This window comes from Neomonachus schauinslandi, chromosome 9 (assembly GCF_002201575.2).
Source record: "Neomonachus schauinslandi chromosome 9, ASM220157v2, whole genome shotgun sequence".
In the NCBI taxonomy this organism is placed as follows: Eukaryota; Metazoa; Chordata; class Mammalia; order Carnivora; family Phocidae; genus Neomonachus; species Neomonachus schauinslandi.
This window is the reverse complement of record NC_058411.1, coordinates 129,760,675-129,778,105: the sequence shown is the minus strand read 5'-3', so window position 1 is coordinate 129,778,105 and position 17,431 is coordinate 129,760,675.

Here is a 17,431-nt window from a genome sequence, read left to right as displayed (position 1 = left end):
TTAATTTAATCTAATTTATGTTTTTATTATTATGGATTTATGCCTTCTATGTTCTTTGGACTTAGTTTAAGGCTATTGTTTATAGTTATTGAACAACGTGCTTAGATCATATATGCTGTTGTTCATAGTTCCTCATTTCCCCAATCATTTGTAATTACTGAACTTGCATGCCACGAGTATGAATTGAGATCCCACTAAAGGTATATTGTTTTTTAAGAAATATGAGAGGCACTGGAGATTCTATCTACTCACAATTTGGTAAGGAAGCAGATTTTGAAAAGGAAGAATGAAAGAAAGCCAGCAAGAAGGGAGTGAAGGAAAAAAGGAGGGAAGGAAAGAAGGAAGAAGGAAGGAAGGAAGGAAGGAAGGAAGGAAGGAAGGAAGGAAGGTTGGTTAGTGTGAAATAGAGAAAGACTAACAATATGCATGAGGAACTGTGAAATGATAAATCTCTAACTGAGGGACAATAATAATTGCTCTGCTTACCTCAGAGTATTGTTACAAGAAACAAATGAATTAATGTATGAGAAAGCATTTGGGAAAGCTGTACAGAAAGATTAAGTACAATAGGTCAGGTGGGTGGGATAAATCCTAGATTTCCACATGCAATCAGGAATGCTGCCATTCTCAATGCCAGCTTCATCTCTAATTGTGTCACATACTTTTTAAAATGTCATCCAGGAAATTCATACTTAATTTGTGCCTAGTGTTTCACCTGGGTTGCTCTTCCTCTATTGAACGTTGTGCTCTGAAATAATTTTCTCTACTCTGAAATATCGAGTACCTCTTTCTGTAGCACAATTGCTTACCTACCTATTTCCTAAAGGGATCCTCTTCAAGCCAACTCCCATGTAAGTTGTGCTTGGTCTTCTGTCCTGATGGTACCACTAAGGAATACCCCATGGTCACACAGTAGCATCAGCCTATGGGGCCATAAATCTCACCCAAAGGAACATAATCTTCCTGGAGGGCACTTTCAGAATTTGGATGATATGTGGTTTGCAAAAAGCCCCCATCATTCCACTTCTGACCCACACACACTGAAGGACATCCACTTCTCTGCCTCCATTCACAAGTCTTTCCCTCATGTGAAAACACATGATTTGATAGTTGCTATTTTGGAGACATGGCTATGGACATTAGATAACATATTCAGAGGGCTGACCAATCAAAGTCTCCAAGGTATTAAAACAAATTCTTCTTTTTGGTCCATAATCTGATTTCTTGTGACCTCCTAGGGACATTCAGTTGCTTTGTACCTTCAATCCCTTTGGAGGTATCAGTTCCTTGCTGTGGTTTGCAATTGTTCTAACATTCAAATATCAGAAGTATAGGAAAGGTATAGCCACTGTTCCCACTCATCTTCTTTAAAAGAACCACCTTCTTTGTTTCCCTTTCCCAATGATATGGTTCCAGAAGGTGCTGTGGGTCTGATGAACAACTCTTCTGGCCAGAGACATATAAACTCTGATCCAAGCTAAGCCAATCAGAGCACCTCACTTAATAGTTTCAAGGAAGTTGTGGTAGGCAGAACTATGGCCTCCCAAATATGCTCACATCTTGATAATCAGAGCCTACACAGGTAGTCTGTTACACAGCAAAGGGCAATTAGGGTGCCAGATAGAATTAAGATTGCTAGTTAGCTGACCTTCAAATAGAATACCCTGGATTACCTGTATGGTCCCAATCCAATCACTAGGGTACTTATATGTGGAAGAGAGAAGCAGAGAGGGCAGAGTGATGATTTATGAGAACTCAACTCACCATTGCTGGCTCGAGAAGGAAGGAAGAAGGCCTGTGATCTCTAGAAGCTAGAAAAGGCCAAAAAAAAAAAAAATGGATTTTTCCACTAGAATCTGCAGAAAGTCCATCAACTCTGCCAATACCTTGAACTTGATGACCCAACAAGACCCATTTCAGACTTCTGACCTCTAGAACTATAAGATATTAATTTTATTTTGTTTAAGACATTAAGTTGGTGGTAATTTGTTTTAGCAACAATGCGAAACTAGTACAAGGGTATTTATGCAAATAAATTTTTAAGACATAGCTAGTGGGTAACGTACAAGGTCAAGGAGGTGTGAGCCTAGAACTGCCAAGAGACCGTATGAGAAAGCTGGTTTGCAAGAATGAGCTGAGAAGGGCAGAGATGAAGGATGGAAAATCCTCCTGAAGTCTTCCTCCCCACGTCTGGGTTCTTCAGGACAACATGCCCCCCCCCTTCCCTATAGGTTCCATTGAACTGGGATATTCTGCCCCTTGCAATTTGTCACTTGAAAAGTCGTGAGGAGGGGTGCCTGGGTGGCTCAGTTGGTTAAGTGTCTGCCTTTGGCTCAGGTCATGATCTCAGGGTCCTGCGAATGAGCCCCACATCAGGCTCTCTGCTGAGCAGGGAGTCTGCTTCTCCCTCTGCCCTTCCTTCCCTGATCATGCTCTTTCTCTCTCTACCAAATAAACAGAATCTTTTTTAAACAAGGAAAAATTGTGAGGAACACAGGGGTTAAATGTTTATATAACAGAGGTTCCCAATGAGCACAGCCCCAGAGATAATGAGACCAGCTCAGAGTATCTTTTTTTTTTTTTGCTTTTAGTAATATATTTTATTTTACCAATATCTCCAAAAAGTCTAATTTCAACAGGTAATCAATCTAAAATATTAATGATGTTTTATTATTATTTTTCCATGTGAAGTTTTTTTAATTGTTTTTTAAAAAAAATTTTATTCTTATGTTAATCCCCATACATTACATCATTAGTTTTAAATGTAGTGTTCCATGATTCATTGTTTCTGCATAACACCCAGTGCTCCATGCAGAATGTGCCCTCCTCAATACCCATTACCAGGCTAACCAATCCTCCCACGCCCCTCCCCTCTAGAACCCTCAGTTTGTTTTTCAGAGTCCATCGTCTCTCATGGTTCGTCTACCCCTCCGATTTCCCCCCCTTCATTCTTCCCCTCCTGCTACCTTCCTCTTCTTCTTTTTTTTTTTTTCTTAACATATATTGCATTATTTGTTTCAGAGGTACAGATCTGAGATTCACCAGTCTTTTTTTTTTTTTTTAAAGATTTTATTTATTTATTTGACAGAGAGAGACACAGCGAGAGAGGGAACACAAGCAGGGGGAGTGGGAGAGGGAGAAGCAGGCTCCCCGCAGAGCAGGGAGCCCGATGCGGGACTCGATCCCAGGACCCTGGGATCATGACCTGAGCTGAAGGCAGTCGCTTAACCAACTGAGCCACCCAGGCGCCCTGAGATTCAACAGTCTTGCACAATTCACAGCGCTTACCAGAGCACATACCCTCCCCAGTGTCTATCACCCAGTCACCCCGTCCCTCCCACCCCAACCCCCACTCCAGCAACCCTCAGTTTGTTTCCTACAATTAAGAATTCCTCATATCAGTGAGGACATATGATACATGTCTTTCTCTGTTTGACTTATTTCGCTCAACATAATACCCTCCAGTTCCATCCAAGTCGTTGCAAATGGCAAGATCTCATTCCTTTTGATGGCTGCATAATATTCCGTTGTATATATATACACCACATCTTCTTTATCCATTCATCTGTCGATGGACATCTTGGCTCTTTCCACAGTTTGGCTATTGTGGACATTGCTGCTATAAACATCGGGGTGCACGTACCCTTTCGGATCCCTACTTTTGTATCTTTGGGATAAATACCCAGTAGCGCAATTGCTGGATCATATGGTAGCTCTATTTTCAACTTTTGAGGAACCTCCATACAGTTTTCCAGAGTGGCTGCACCAGCTTGCATTCCCACCAACAGTGTAGGAGGATTCCCCTTTCTCCGCATCCCCGCCAACATCTGTCGTTTCCTGACTTGTTAATTTTAGCCATTCTGACTGGTGTGAGGTGGTATCTCATTGAGGTTTTGATTTGGATTTCCCTGATGCCGAGCGATATTGAGCACTTTTTCATGTGTCTGTTGGCCATTTGGATGTCTTCTTTGGAAAAATATCTGTTCATGTCTTCTGCCCATTTCTTGATTGGATTCTTTGTTCTTTGGGTGTTGAGTTTGATGAGTTCTTTGTAGATTTTGGATACTAGCCTTCTTTCTGATATGTCATTTGCAAATATCTTCTCCCATTCTGTCGGTTGTCTTTTGGTTTTGTTGACTGTTTCTTTTGCTGTGCAAAAGCTTTTTATCTTGATGAAGTCCCAATAGTTCATTTTTGCCCTTGTTTCCCTTGCCTTTGGCGATGTTTCTAGGAAGAAGTTGCTTCGGCTGAGGTCAAAGAGGTTGCTGCCTGTGTTCTCCTTTAGGATTTTGATGGACTCCTGTCTCACATTGAGGTCTTTCAACCATTTGGAGTCTATTTTTGTGTGTGGTGTAAGGAAATGGTTCAGTTTCATTCTTCTGCTTGTGGCTGTCCAATTTCCCCAACACCATTTGTTGAAGAGACTGTCTTTTATCCATTGGACATTCTGACCTGCTTTGTCGAAGATGAGTTGACCATAGAGTTGAGGGTCCATTTCTGGGCTCTCTATTCTGTTCCATTGATCTATGTGTCTGTTTTTGTGCCAGTACCATGCTGTCTTGATGATGACAGCTTTGTAATAGAGCTGGAAGTCCGGAATTGTGATGCCGCCGGCTTTGCTTTTCTTTTTCAACATTCCTCTGGCTATGCGGGGTCTTTTCTGGTTCCATACAAATTTTAGGATTATTTGTTCCATTTCTTTGATAAAAGTGGATGGTATTTTGATGGGGATTGCATTGAATGTGTAGATTGCTCTAGGTAGCATTGACATCTTCACAATATTTGTTCTTCCAATCCATGAGCACGGAACGTTTTTCCATTTCTTTGTGTCTTCTTCAATTTCTTTCATGAGTATTTTATAGTTTTCTGAGTACACATCCTTTGCCTCTTTGGTTAGGTTTATTCCTAGGTATCTTATGGTTTTGGGTGCAATTGTAAATGGGATCGACTCCTTAATTTCTCTTTCTTCTGTCTGGTTGTTGGTGTATAGGAATGCCACTGATTTCTGTGCATTGATTTTATATCCTGCCACTTGACTGAATTCCTGTATGAGGTCTAGCAATTTTGGGGTGGAGTCTTTTGGGTTTTCCACATAAAGAATCATATCATCTGAAAAGAGTGACAGTTTGACTTCTCCTTTGCTGATTTGGATGCCTTTGATTTCTTTTTGTTGTCTGATTGCTGTGGCTAGGACTTCCAATACTATGTTGAATAGCAGTGGTGATAGTGGACATCCCTGCCGTGTTCCTGACCTTAGGGGGAAGCTCTCAGGTTTTCCCCACTGAGAATGATATTCGCTGTAGGTTTTTCATAGATGGCTTTTATGATATTGAGGTATGTACCCTCGATCCCTATACTCTGAAGAGTTTTGATCAAGAAAGGATGTTGTACTTTGTCAAATGCTTCTTCTGCAGCTATTGAGAGGATCATATGATTCTTGTTCTTTCTTTTGTTAATGTCTTGTATCATGTTGATTGATTTGCAGATGTTGAACCAACCTTGCAGCCCAGGGATAAATCCCACTTGGTCGTGGTGAATAATCCTTTTAATGTACTGTTGGATCCTATTGGCTAGTATTTTGGTGAGAATTTTTGCATCCATGTTCATCAAGGATATTGGTCTGTAATTCTCCTTTTTGATGAGGTCTTTGTCTGGTTTTGGGATCAAGGTAATGGTGGCCTCATAAAAGAACTTTGGAAGTTTTCCTTCCATTTCTATTTTTTGGAACAGTTTCAGAAGAATAGGTATTAATTCTTCTTGAAATGTTTGGTAGAATTCCCCTGGGAAGCCATCTGGCCCTGGGCTTTTGTTTGTTGGGAGATTTTTGATGACTGTTTCAATTTCCTTAGTGGTTATAGGTCTGTTCAGGTTTTCTATTTCTTCCTGGTTCAGTTTTGGTAGTTGATACATCTCTAGGAATGCATCCATTTCTTCCAGGTTATCTAATTTGCTGGCATAGAGTTGCTCATAATATGTTCTTATAATTGTTTGTATTTCTTTGGTGTTGGTTGAGATCTCTCCCCTTTCATTCATGATTTTGTTGATTTGGGTCATTTCTCTTTTCTTTTTGATAAGTCTGTCCAGGGGTTTATCGATCTTGTTAATTCTTTCAAAGAACCAGCTCCTAGCTTCGTTGATCTGTTCTACTGTTCTTTTGGTTTCTATTTCATTGATTTCTGCTCTGATCTTTATTATTTCTCTTCTCCTGCTGGGTTTAGGCTTTATTTGCTGTTTTTTCTCCAGCTCTTTCAGGTGTAGGGTTAGGTTGTGTATTTGAGACCTTTCTTGTTTCTTGAGAAAGGCTTGTATTGCTATATACTTTCCTCTTAGGACGGTCTTTTCCTGCATCCCAAAGATTTTGAACAGTTGTGTTTTCATTTTCATTGATTTCCATGAGTTTTTAAAATTCTTCTTTAATTTCCTGGTGACCCATTCATTCTTTAGTAGGATGCTCTTTAGCTTCCATGTATTTGAGTTCTTTCTGACTTTCCTCTTGTGATTGAGTTCTAGCTTCAAAGCATTGTGGTCTGAAAATAGGCAAGGAATGATCCCAATCTTTTGGTACCGGTTGAGACCTGATTTCTGACCTAGCATGTGATCGATTCTGGAGAATGTTCCATGAGCACTAGAGAAGAATGTGTATTCCATTGCTTGGGGATGGAATGTTCTGAATATGTCTCTGAAGTCCATTTGGTCCAGTGTGTCATTTAAAGTTTTTATTTCCATGTTGATCTTTTGCTTAGATGATCTGTCCATTTCAGTGAGGGGGGTGTTAAAGTCCCCCACTATTACTGTATTGTTGTCGATGTGTTTCTTTGCTTTTGTTATTAATTGCCTTATATAATTGGCTGCTCCCATGTTAGGGGCATAGATATTTACAATTGTTAGATCTTCTTGTTGGATAAACCTTTTAAGTAGGATATAGTGTCCTTCCTCATCTCTTATTACAGTCTTTGGTTTAAAATCTAATTTGTCTGATATAAGGATTGCCACCCCAACTTTCTTTTGGTGTCCATTAGCATGGTAAATGGTTTTCCACCCCCTCACTTTCAATCTGGGGGTGTCTTTGGGTCTAAAATGAGTCTCTTGCAGACAGCATATCGATGGGTCTTGTTTTTTAATCCAATCTGATAGCCTGTGTCTTTTGCTTGGGACATTTAACCCATTTACATTCAGGGTAACTATTGAAAAATATGAATTCAGTGCCATTGTATTGCCTGTAAGGTGACTGTTACTGTATATTGTCTGTGTTCCTTTCTGGTCTATGTTATTTTTAGGTCTTTGCTTTTTGCTTAGAGGACCCCTTTGCTTAGAGGACCCCTTTCAATATTTCCTGTAGGGCTGGTTTTGTGTTTGCAAATTCCTTTAGTTTTTGTTTCTCCTGGAAGATTTTTATCTCTCCTTCTATTTTCAATGACATCCTAGCTGGATATAGTATTCTTGGCTGCATATTTTTCTCGTTTAGTGCTCTGAATATATCATGCCAGTCCTTACTGACCTGCCAGGTCTCTGTGGATAGGTCTGTTGCCAATCTAATGTTTCTACCCTTGTAGGTTACATATCTCTTCTCCCAAGCTGCTTTCAGGATTTTCTCTTTGTCTCTGAGACTCGTAAGTTTTACTATTAGATGTCAGGGTGTTGACCTATTTTTATTGATTTTGAGACGGGTTCTCTGTGCTTCCTGGATTTTGATGCCTGTTTCCTTCCCCAAATTAGGGAAGTTCTCTGCTATAATTTACTCCAATATACCTTCTGCCCCTCTCTCTCCTTCTTCTTCTTCTTCTGGGATCCCAATTATTCTAATGTTGTTTCATCTTATGGTATCGCTTATCTCTCAAATTCTGCCCTCGTGATCCAGTAGTGGTTTATCTCTCTTTTTCTCAGCTTCTTTATTTTCCATCATTTGGTCTTCTATATCATTAATCTCTTCTGCCTCATTTATCCTAGCAGTTTGTGCCCACATTTTTGATTGCACCTCATTAAAATCCTTTTTGATTTCGACTTGGTTAAATTTTAGTTCTTTTATTTCTCCAGAAAGTGTTTCTCTAATAACTTCCATGCCTTTTTCAAGCCCAGCTAGTATCTTTAAATTCATGATTCTGAACTCTAGATCTGACATCATACTAATGTCTGTATTGAGTAGGTCCCTGGCAGTTGGTAATACCTCTTGTTCTTTTTGTTGAGGTGATTTTTTCCGTCTTGTCATTTTGTCCAAGGAGAACAAGTGAATGAGAGAACAAAATGCTAACAGGGTAACAACATCCCCAGAAAATATACTCTAAACAAATCAGAAAAGACCTGAAGCAGGGGGAAAAGAAAGGGAAGGAAAGAAAAAAAAAAAGAAAAAGAAAAAGATAAAAACAAAGAAAAACAGAACAAAACAAAACAAAAAAAACAGAATATGATCAAATATGATCAGGCTGGTACATAGATCAGTGCCACACACTAGATTTTGGGTGTATTTTGGTCTGTTAGAAGAAAGTGCTTCCCAAAATTTTAAAGGAAGAAAAACTTATAAATATACAAAAATAAGGGTTGATATGATAGGGATGGAATATGACTGTAAAGATGAAAATTATAAAAAAATTTATAAAAGGAATTGATAAGAGGTTGTTTGAAAAAAGAAAGAGGAGGATTTAAAAAAAAAAGATAAAAAAAGGGGAGAGAATGTGGTCAGGCAGGAGACTAGAACAAAGCCATACACTAGAGATTTAGGGTATATTTTGATCTGTTAGAAGAAACTGTATCTCAAAATTTTAAAGAGAGAACAACTTATATATATATGCCAAAAATAAGGGTAACTACTATGAAGGGATAGAATATGACTCTTCCAGAAAGTGGTCGCTTTTCTGTTCAGAGAGTTGTTGCTATTCTTTTCTTCAATCTCCTTTGAGTTTGTAGGTGTTCAGAATGGTTTGATCCCCATCCAGCTGAATTCCTGAGACCAGACAAAATCCAGGTCTCCTACTCCTCTGCCATCTTGCTCCACCCCCAGCTCAGAGTATCTTTAAGCTAAACATTCCCTACCCCTGATCGTGACATTTTTTACAGATGGAAATATGTGTGAGGCTCCTGGTTGCCTCCATGCCCACGCCTCTCCAGTGTTCCTTGAGTAGGTCAACTCTTGACTCATAAAGAATTGAGCATCTTTGAGACTCACATTTACATATTACATAAGCATGTGTCATAGAATCACAGAGTTACTCACAAAACACACACTCCCCTGTGCAAAAAAAAAAAATATATATATATATATATATATATATATATATATATTTGCTTTTTCTCATGCCTCATTGCTCCTTGGCTTCATAGAAGAGAACAATCTAGTAATCTCATTTTAACCATTTAATTTGAAGTGTCTTTAGAAAATGTAATCTCCTTTAGATAAAGTGTCCAGCTGTACAAAGACACCCCTGTCCTCCTTTCTTTTCTCTGAATTGGTGTCTGAACACTTTGTCTTTAAGCCTCAAGGAGAGATGAGGTCTCTGAGTCATCAAGGAATCACTGACCTCTGCCACCAAGGGAGAGGTTGCTGCTCTGGGTGGCTATCTGCATAGGGGACACCTGGTGTGAATGCCACATCCTTTGGCTGCACCGTGTGTCTGTTTGAACTGATGATCTGCCACGTTCAGCCTCACCAGGCTCCCCTGGTGCTCCTGAGTCAGCCTTATGGCATCTCCCACAGTGGGACCAGCTCCTCTGAGTCACTGTCACGTGGTTCCTCTGTCCCTGAGTCTGAGCAGTGCATCTGACAGTCTCTGCGTCGGAGTCCTGTCACCTCCTGGTCCGAGTGCACCCCATAGCAGGCTGACTGTCCCTCATTCAGTTACCTTTGTACATCCTATCCAGAGGGCATGTGGGCACTTCTCTAAATTGGGTCCATTCCGAGTGTAACTGAAGGAAGCTTGGGAAAAGTGAACTATGCTCTCCTTCTCTCTAACTCTGCTGTTACCCCTGGTTAATTGTGGTGTGGCAGCATCAGAAGGGGCATGTGTCCAGGTTCTGAACTGACCCCTTGCCAGGTCCCAAACATCAAGCTGGACAGGAGGAGCTCTGTCCTCAATATCAAATAAATGCCCTCCTTTGGCTAACACTTAGAAGAAGGAAGATTGAGAAACCCATGTCTGATGTCCTCTCTTTCCGACCTTTCTCCCATCTTTCCCCACCTTGGCTCGAAGGGTCAGGCTGGTCTTTTGCTTCTCTGATGCCCTTTCCTCCTGCATCCTGTTTCCAGCCTCACGGCTAGATTGTCACCTTGAGAGGGGTGGGCTTGGGAAGAGAATGGGACTAGCGGCATTTTAAAAAGGTTTCACCAGCTCTGCACACGTACGGTGGATTTTCCTTTTTAAATTCAAAGAAGAAATTGCGTTCACTTCTACTGCACACTGGTTGGGAAAGAGAGTGATCCTTTTCCATGTAAATAGCCATAACACGGACCACTTAGCTAATGTGTGACCACGGTGCGAGTCATGTGATTACAAAGCAGTCACAACAAAATAATTGGAGCATCTTACACTTTCCTAGTTTGGAGAGCCCAAGGGGTATGCTAATTTGCATCTTGATTCACAGTCCCGTGGAGGGGTCAGGAATATGGGAAGTTGGTTCTTAGGGAGAATTGTTTCCCAAATGTCACCGGAACATGAAAGGGAAGAGCAAGTTAATTGAGGTGGTGACATTTCTAAAAGGGAGCTACATAGGAAGTAAAAAAGAAAATGCATTGGCGGTTTGGTTTGCCAAGTGTTGGAAGCCTGCTTCAGCCTCCAAAACCGTGGCTCAAAATTGAGGCATCAAACACTCACTGACTTATTGACAGATGAATAAACACAAGGAGGGCTAAGTAACAGTATGATTCACGTGTCCACATTGCCTGGACATCCAGAAATCCTATAACGTGTATTGTTGGCAATTTACAGGGAACAAGATCTAAAACTTATAAGGAAAAAATAAAAGCTCTAAAGTCCACCTTTATGTGCAGATGTTGAACAGATGTAGAGATCGAAAAACATTTTCTTCCTTCTCAAGTTTTTTTTTTTTTTTTTCTCTCTCTCTCACCTTTTTCTCCATTAGGGGGATAACATCAATAATAGCAATTTGTTTGTTGACATAGCAATTATATCTCTAAATTTTGGGATTCTTCTGGTTTTATTTATTTTTTTACTCATGAAAATGTTTTACTGAAGACCTTTTGGCCTTCTCCAACTCTACCGTAGAGAAGCCTGCTGCTACACCTCTTTATCCTTGGAGTCTGAACCAACTGCATACTTTAAGGAGCCTTTCATCTGTGCCTTAGATCTCATTTGGTGCAAGCTGGGCTTCACTTGGTGATGTAGACTTTCTCAGCACAGAGCAAAAGCAGTTTACTGAAGATGCTCTTAGTGCAAAAATCGCATTTAAACGGTTCTGTGAAGGGGAGCTGACACTCTGGGGCATACTGGGCATCTGTGGATGACAATCTTCCAGTGCCTTTATGGAGTCCACAATGTCTGGCCCGAAACCCACAAAGCAGTTGCCTAAGACATGCAATCAAATGGGACTCAGCAAGGGAGAACCAGTATCCCAGCTCCCAAACATGGTAGAGTGGTGAAGACATCAGGGGCTTGGAAGCATGGCTCTGGAGCTATACTCCTACTCTACCAGCAGCTTTGTGACCTCGAGCAAGCTACTTACTCCCTGGGCATCTCAGTTTTCTCATCTGGAAAATGGGGAGAATAATCTCATACTGTCAGGATTAAATGAGATAATATATGCAAATCATAGAGTTGGCAATTTTTATACTGTCAAGTTAGCAACTCTGCCATTTAGTACTTGCATGAACTGGAAAATTCTTTTTTTTTTTTTTAAGATTTTATTTATTTGACAGAGAGAGACACAGTGAGAGAGGGAACACAAGCAGGGGGAGTGGGAAAAGGAGAAGCAGGCTTTCTGCTGAGCAGGGACCCCGATGCGGGGCTCGATTCTAGGACCCTGGGATCATGACCTAGCCGAAGGCAGATGTTTAACAACTGAGCCACCCAGGCGCCCCACGAACTGGAAAACTATTCTTTGACCCTCCATCAGGGCTTATCTACTTAGCAAATAAAAATTCAGGATGTCCAGTTAACCTTGAATTTCAGAAAAAAAATAATTTTTTAAGATTAAAAATGTCCCATAAAATATTTGGGATACAACATACTAAAAAGGTATTCATTGTTTGAACTTGAAATTTAACTGGGCATCCTGGGTTTTATCTGGAAACCCTGGCATTGATGCCCCTTGTCTGATGAATATATTTTGGTTTGCCCTATCTTATACCAGAGAGCGATTGTGAGCATGACATGTAAGAAATATCCTTGCAAAAGTTTTGTAAATTATAACATGTGGTTCAGACCGAGGGGAATGTTATTATTATCAGCATGGAGAGTGTACTCATCATCATCTGTCCCGAGCAGGCTGAGGGATGCACAGTGAAAGGAGATACTATTAAGTTATAGACCGTTTAACCTGTTCACCTCTTCTGAGGGGCCAAGAACCAATGGGTTACTTGCAACAGAGTGCTTTTCCTCATTAGTATGCATGTGTGGATTTCACTGTGGGTATTTTTTGTACTTGGGGAGAGGAGGAAGAAGAGGAGTGGGAGTCCCTGCCAACCTTTATACGGGGAGGGTATTTCTTTTTTAATTAAATTTCTAGACATGCAATTTGCCTTTCCCAATGTATTAGGTTTTTCATCAGGTCCTGTAGCGGCAAATCACGAACGGCTTATTTCAGGGACAATCAGAGGCGGGGCCATTTTGGTGAGCACTCATGCCAAAGCTGCATTTCAAGCATAAATGCACCTGCAACAGAGAATTACAAGTGAAAAGTCAAGGTGGTAAAAAAGCTCAAGGAGATGTTAGCTCTCACATGGCAAATGCATCCAGGAAACGGAAGTACTCAAATACTTTCTTTTTTCAAAGAAAAGAACATAAAGTATTTTCCATCTCTTCTCACAGCCCAGCACTAGATACCAGAACAAAATGGGTTCCCTACCTCAGGCGATTTCTCATGATATAATAAATAAGGAGAGAATGTGAATTTTGCCTCTATGATGCTCAATTTTCCAGCTACTAATTCTGTCTCTTTAGTAAAACAAACAATCCATGATGTCAAAAACTTAGTCAAATTGGTGCCTTGGCCAAATGCAGGGAACAGAGGTCTCAGCCGCCTAACTGGATTTTTATTTGTCAACCAGTTTTGCTCGCTTCACGCAGACCTTGCCTCGGAGATGGGAGATACATAGACTCAGTAACTGGAACAACCAACTTGGCAATTTCCTACGAGATAGAGAGTCATAAATCTCTGGGGACCCTTGGCCTTTGACTTTGGAATGCAGAAGCCTTGGGTGAAGAGAAACATATGCTGAGCCCCTGCTCAAACACAGACCGACACCAAGCAAGTCCCACCCCTGCATGAAACTGGCAATTTCCCAACACGGGAGTCTGATTTTCAGCTGGCAGGCACAACAGACAGGATAAAGCTCTCCGTGCGTAGACACTCAGGGCCATCGCGTTTTATGGACACACACTGAAGATAAGATCTAGTGATGGAGTCTCCGGCCACAGCCTGAAACCAGCCCATCGATGTCAGGTTCTGTTAAGTACCTGATGCTGGCACTTTGCAGCAGTTCCGGTGGATAAAGGTTCTGGCAGGGTCAATGTTTCAAGTGAAGTTCAGGCTCTTCATTTGCCATAAATGAAGAAGATGGGAAGTGAGCTGTGAGATTTTCAGACTAATATTTAGATAATTGCAATTTATCTCATCTTAAGGATCAAGCTGATTGAACCTGAGCCGAGTTTGAGCTCGACTGTGTTTACAAGGCCTCCTTCCTCAGAGTGAGATGTTTAAAGAAAGAAGAAAAGTGAGAGCTGGGATTTCCGGCTGAACTTGGGACTAAGAATGACCAATCCCGGTAACAATAATAGTGAGAATAAACAATCACGAATATTGCAAATGCTCCATCTCCAGCCCTGAGAAAAATTAATTTCCTATTTGAGTCCCATTCACATACTTCTAATGATGTATTTAAATCCCAGCTCCGTTAAATTCTAAGCGCACAGAGTACCTGGGCCAAAGCATGAGTGTTGCATTTAATCGGTTACTGTAATAAACATATAAAATGTGTGTGTGTGTGTGTTTTCACGAGAGGACAGAGCAGTGGCTACATAAAAGGACATCAAATGACACATCCTCCATCTCCCAGCAAATAAAAAAGCCATCAGCTCATAACAAGGCGGTGATAAAAGGTGCTGAGGCCAGTAAGATTAAGACTTTGTAATAAGGTTCGGGCGCCAAAACTGACAGCCATTTTCTTTTATATTTATCATGTCCTCACATTGGGGTGAGAAGCCATGGCTCTGTCCCATTGCTGGCTAGAATTTATAGCAGCTCCATTATTAGGAGATTGCAGTGAAATGGGGTAGAGGTATGGTTTTCTGAGAACGTTACGATAGCCTCCTACATTATACACTTGACAGGTTTGTCAGCTCTTAGTAACAAGCCTTGTAAAGTACTTTAATATCATTAGCACTATTTTCTTAATGTGTCTGCTCTCCTCAGAGCCTGAAAATATCATATATCATAGGCTGGAGGGTAGCATGAACTCCTCTCTCCCCTTTTCTGGCTTCTTAAATGTGATTTTATAGTCACACGTAGAGTTGATATTTTAATCAAAATAATGCAGCCATTTTCCTTTATTGATTATCAGGTAAATATGTATAAATATGTAGTTAGGGGTGGGCAACCCTTTTAGAGGATATTGAAAACCCATAATGAATGGCTTTCTAGGGTAGTCTTGCTGCCTGCTTCCTTCAGTGATGCTCTGTGCCAGGAGGTGGTTCCCCTCAGCTCTCCTGGCCCAAAGGTCTGGAGTCCATGCACAGGAAAGAGGAGCCCAGACCAGAAGCGAATCTGGAAGCACATTCCAGGTAGGCAAGCCCTACGTCAGAGGCCTTGGAAATTTCTGCACAGACACGTCTCCTTTTTCTGTAAGCTGTCATAAATTACAAGATATTCTGTGGTTCATGGGGTATTTCAAGAAGGGCCAACATTGTTTTCAAAATACAGAAATCTTGTAAGGCTTTTTCTTCCTTTCAGGGATGAGCATACTGGCTTACGTAGGTGTATCTGCAATGCTGATATAAATCCAGAGACCCAATGACGCGAGAGTTTGATAAGTGTTCTAAATTTCAGAAATAGACAGGTATTGCTTTGTGAGTGTAATGAAATTATAAACTTGGCTTAGATCTCCTGTTGAAACAGAATGCATGTCTTCGTCGGGGCTGGGTTCATTCTTAATATTATAAATATTCTCATAGATGACCTTGATCAAAACATTTTAATTATTGTCAGCAATAGCATTAAATCTATACCAAAAATAAGGATGGACACACACACACGCAATATCAAGGGAATTTTATTATTTTCAGTAAAATTCAGTCAAGTTGTTCTGTGACTTAAAAGAAAGTTAGAGTCAAAGATAATGTTCCTTTTGGTACTAGAACTCAGAACAAAACATCATCCATGTGTAGGCAGTATCAATATCAAGGTATTTACTGTGCATTGTCCCAGAGATGTATTCAACTAGTTACTCGATGTATGTGCTAACTCCCACCACCACTATCTCAAGTGAGAAATCAAAGGGTCTATGGAGTCTTTTCTCTTCAGTCAAAGTCACTGCACCTAGCTCGGGGTTTAGAACATAGTAGGTAATCGATAAACATTGGTTGGAAGAGTCAGTAAATGCATTTCTAATTTCCTCCATCTTACATTGGGATTTCTGTTCCTATTTGCCATTGGCCATCAAAACAGGTTACTTGCAAGCAACAAACACGCATCCGACAAGAGGAGCTATGACATCTCAATCTGAGATTAATTCAATTCATGCTTTTCTTCATGAACTTGCACATATGCTTCCGCATTAAAGCAGACAACTTGCAGATCATCTCAAGGCATTAATACTATATAATGACAAATAGATACCACTAGGCAATCCAAACTCTCTATTGGCAAATTATTTGAATGTGCCCAAATTACTATCCTTAACCATTCAAAAATGTGAAAATAAACAACCCAATAAGAATTGAGACCTTTATTTCCTCCCCACATGTGGTCTTTCTGTTCCTTAGTTGTACAGGTATTCCAAGATGTAGTTCACAAAGTGCAACTGTCAGGTTAAATTTTGTCCATTTAATAGCTTTGCTTCAGTTTGTTTAAAAATGCCTTCCTAAATTCTGTATCCCCAATGCACTTGCCTAATTTAGGTGAGAAGATGATGATTCATACTTTCGACCATCTCTTCTCCCACCTGAACAAGAAGACAGGGCAGGGTCAAACCCATATTTTTGTCTATTTTATAGTCCATACAATAATTGCTGCTGATGGATTAATTATATAGTAACTACGGCTGATTTTTCTTAGAAAGGAAATGATTAAATCGTGTATTTTTCAGTGGGGTCTGGTCACCACATGAGGACCTAACCTAACCTTTTTTAAGTACTTCATGTCTCTTCATCTGAAGGAAAACCACTAATCTGATGTACGGAGAAACTGTCCTCTGAAATTGCTACTGTTCACACAATCTAGTTAGCATAAATACATTTTAATATCTGTTGATATGTAACTATTCTTCATCAGTCACATGGCTGGTCATAAAATCATTTAGTCTATTTATTGCTAGAAATCGTTAAGAATTAGACATATTTAAGTCTGTAAACTTACCAAGCTTACAACATTTGATCCCACTGAGAAAATATTTTTTGATGAAGTCTTTCTGTGTAAAACACCAGAGTAATTAGTCAAAATCATTGACTGAGGATTTATGGACATTCTTGTGTCTAAACAGCTGTATAACTTTTCTACACAGTTGCACTGACATTCAAAGACAACAGGACAATATGTAGAGTTAAGAGGAAATTTAGAATCACCTGGCTGGTCTTCCTTAATCAAAATTTAACTCTTCCTTGACATAACCCCTGGGCAAGAGTTGTCTTTTTCGTTCTTCCCCATTCATACCCAAATGAGACAGCCAGGGAGAAAAGGTGAGGTCCTTATTGGTCCTTTGTCTATCTCATGGTAGAATTTATCTCCTCACCTCCGACTTTGAGGTTCCAGAGTCTGCATGGCATTTCAATTGGTCAGATAGTTTTGGGCAAAATCCTTGATGAGCATCTTGACTCGGTTTTTAGTGCTTCACGGAAAACACCAATGTTGAATTAATTAGCTAAGAAGATTTCAGTTAAAGGTTACTATATTAATGACACTCTGGGACAACTGATTGTAAAATCAAAATGTCACCTTGATGATGGGTTGTCCCAAAGTTGAATCAATGAATATGCTCATTATTTTGATTTGGTAAGGATAAAGGACAATGGGAGTTTTATCCACTGCTGAATGGAGAATAAATTGATGTGAT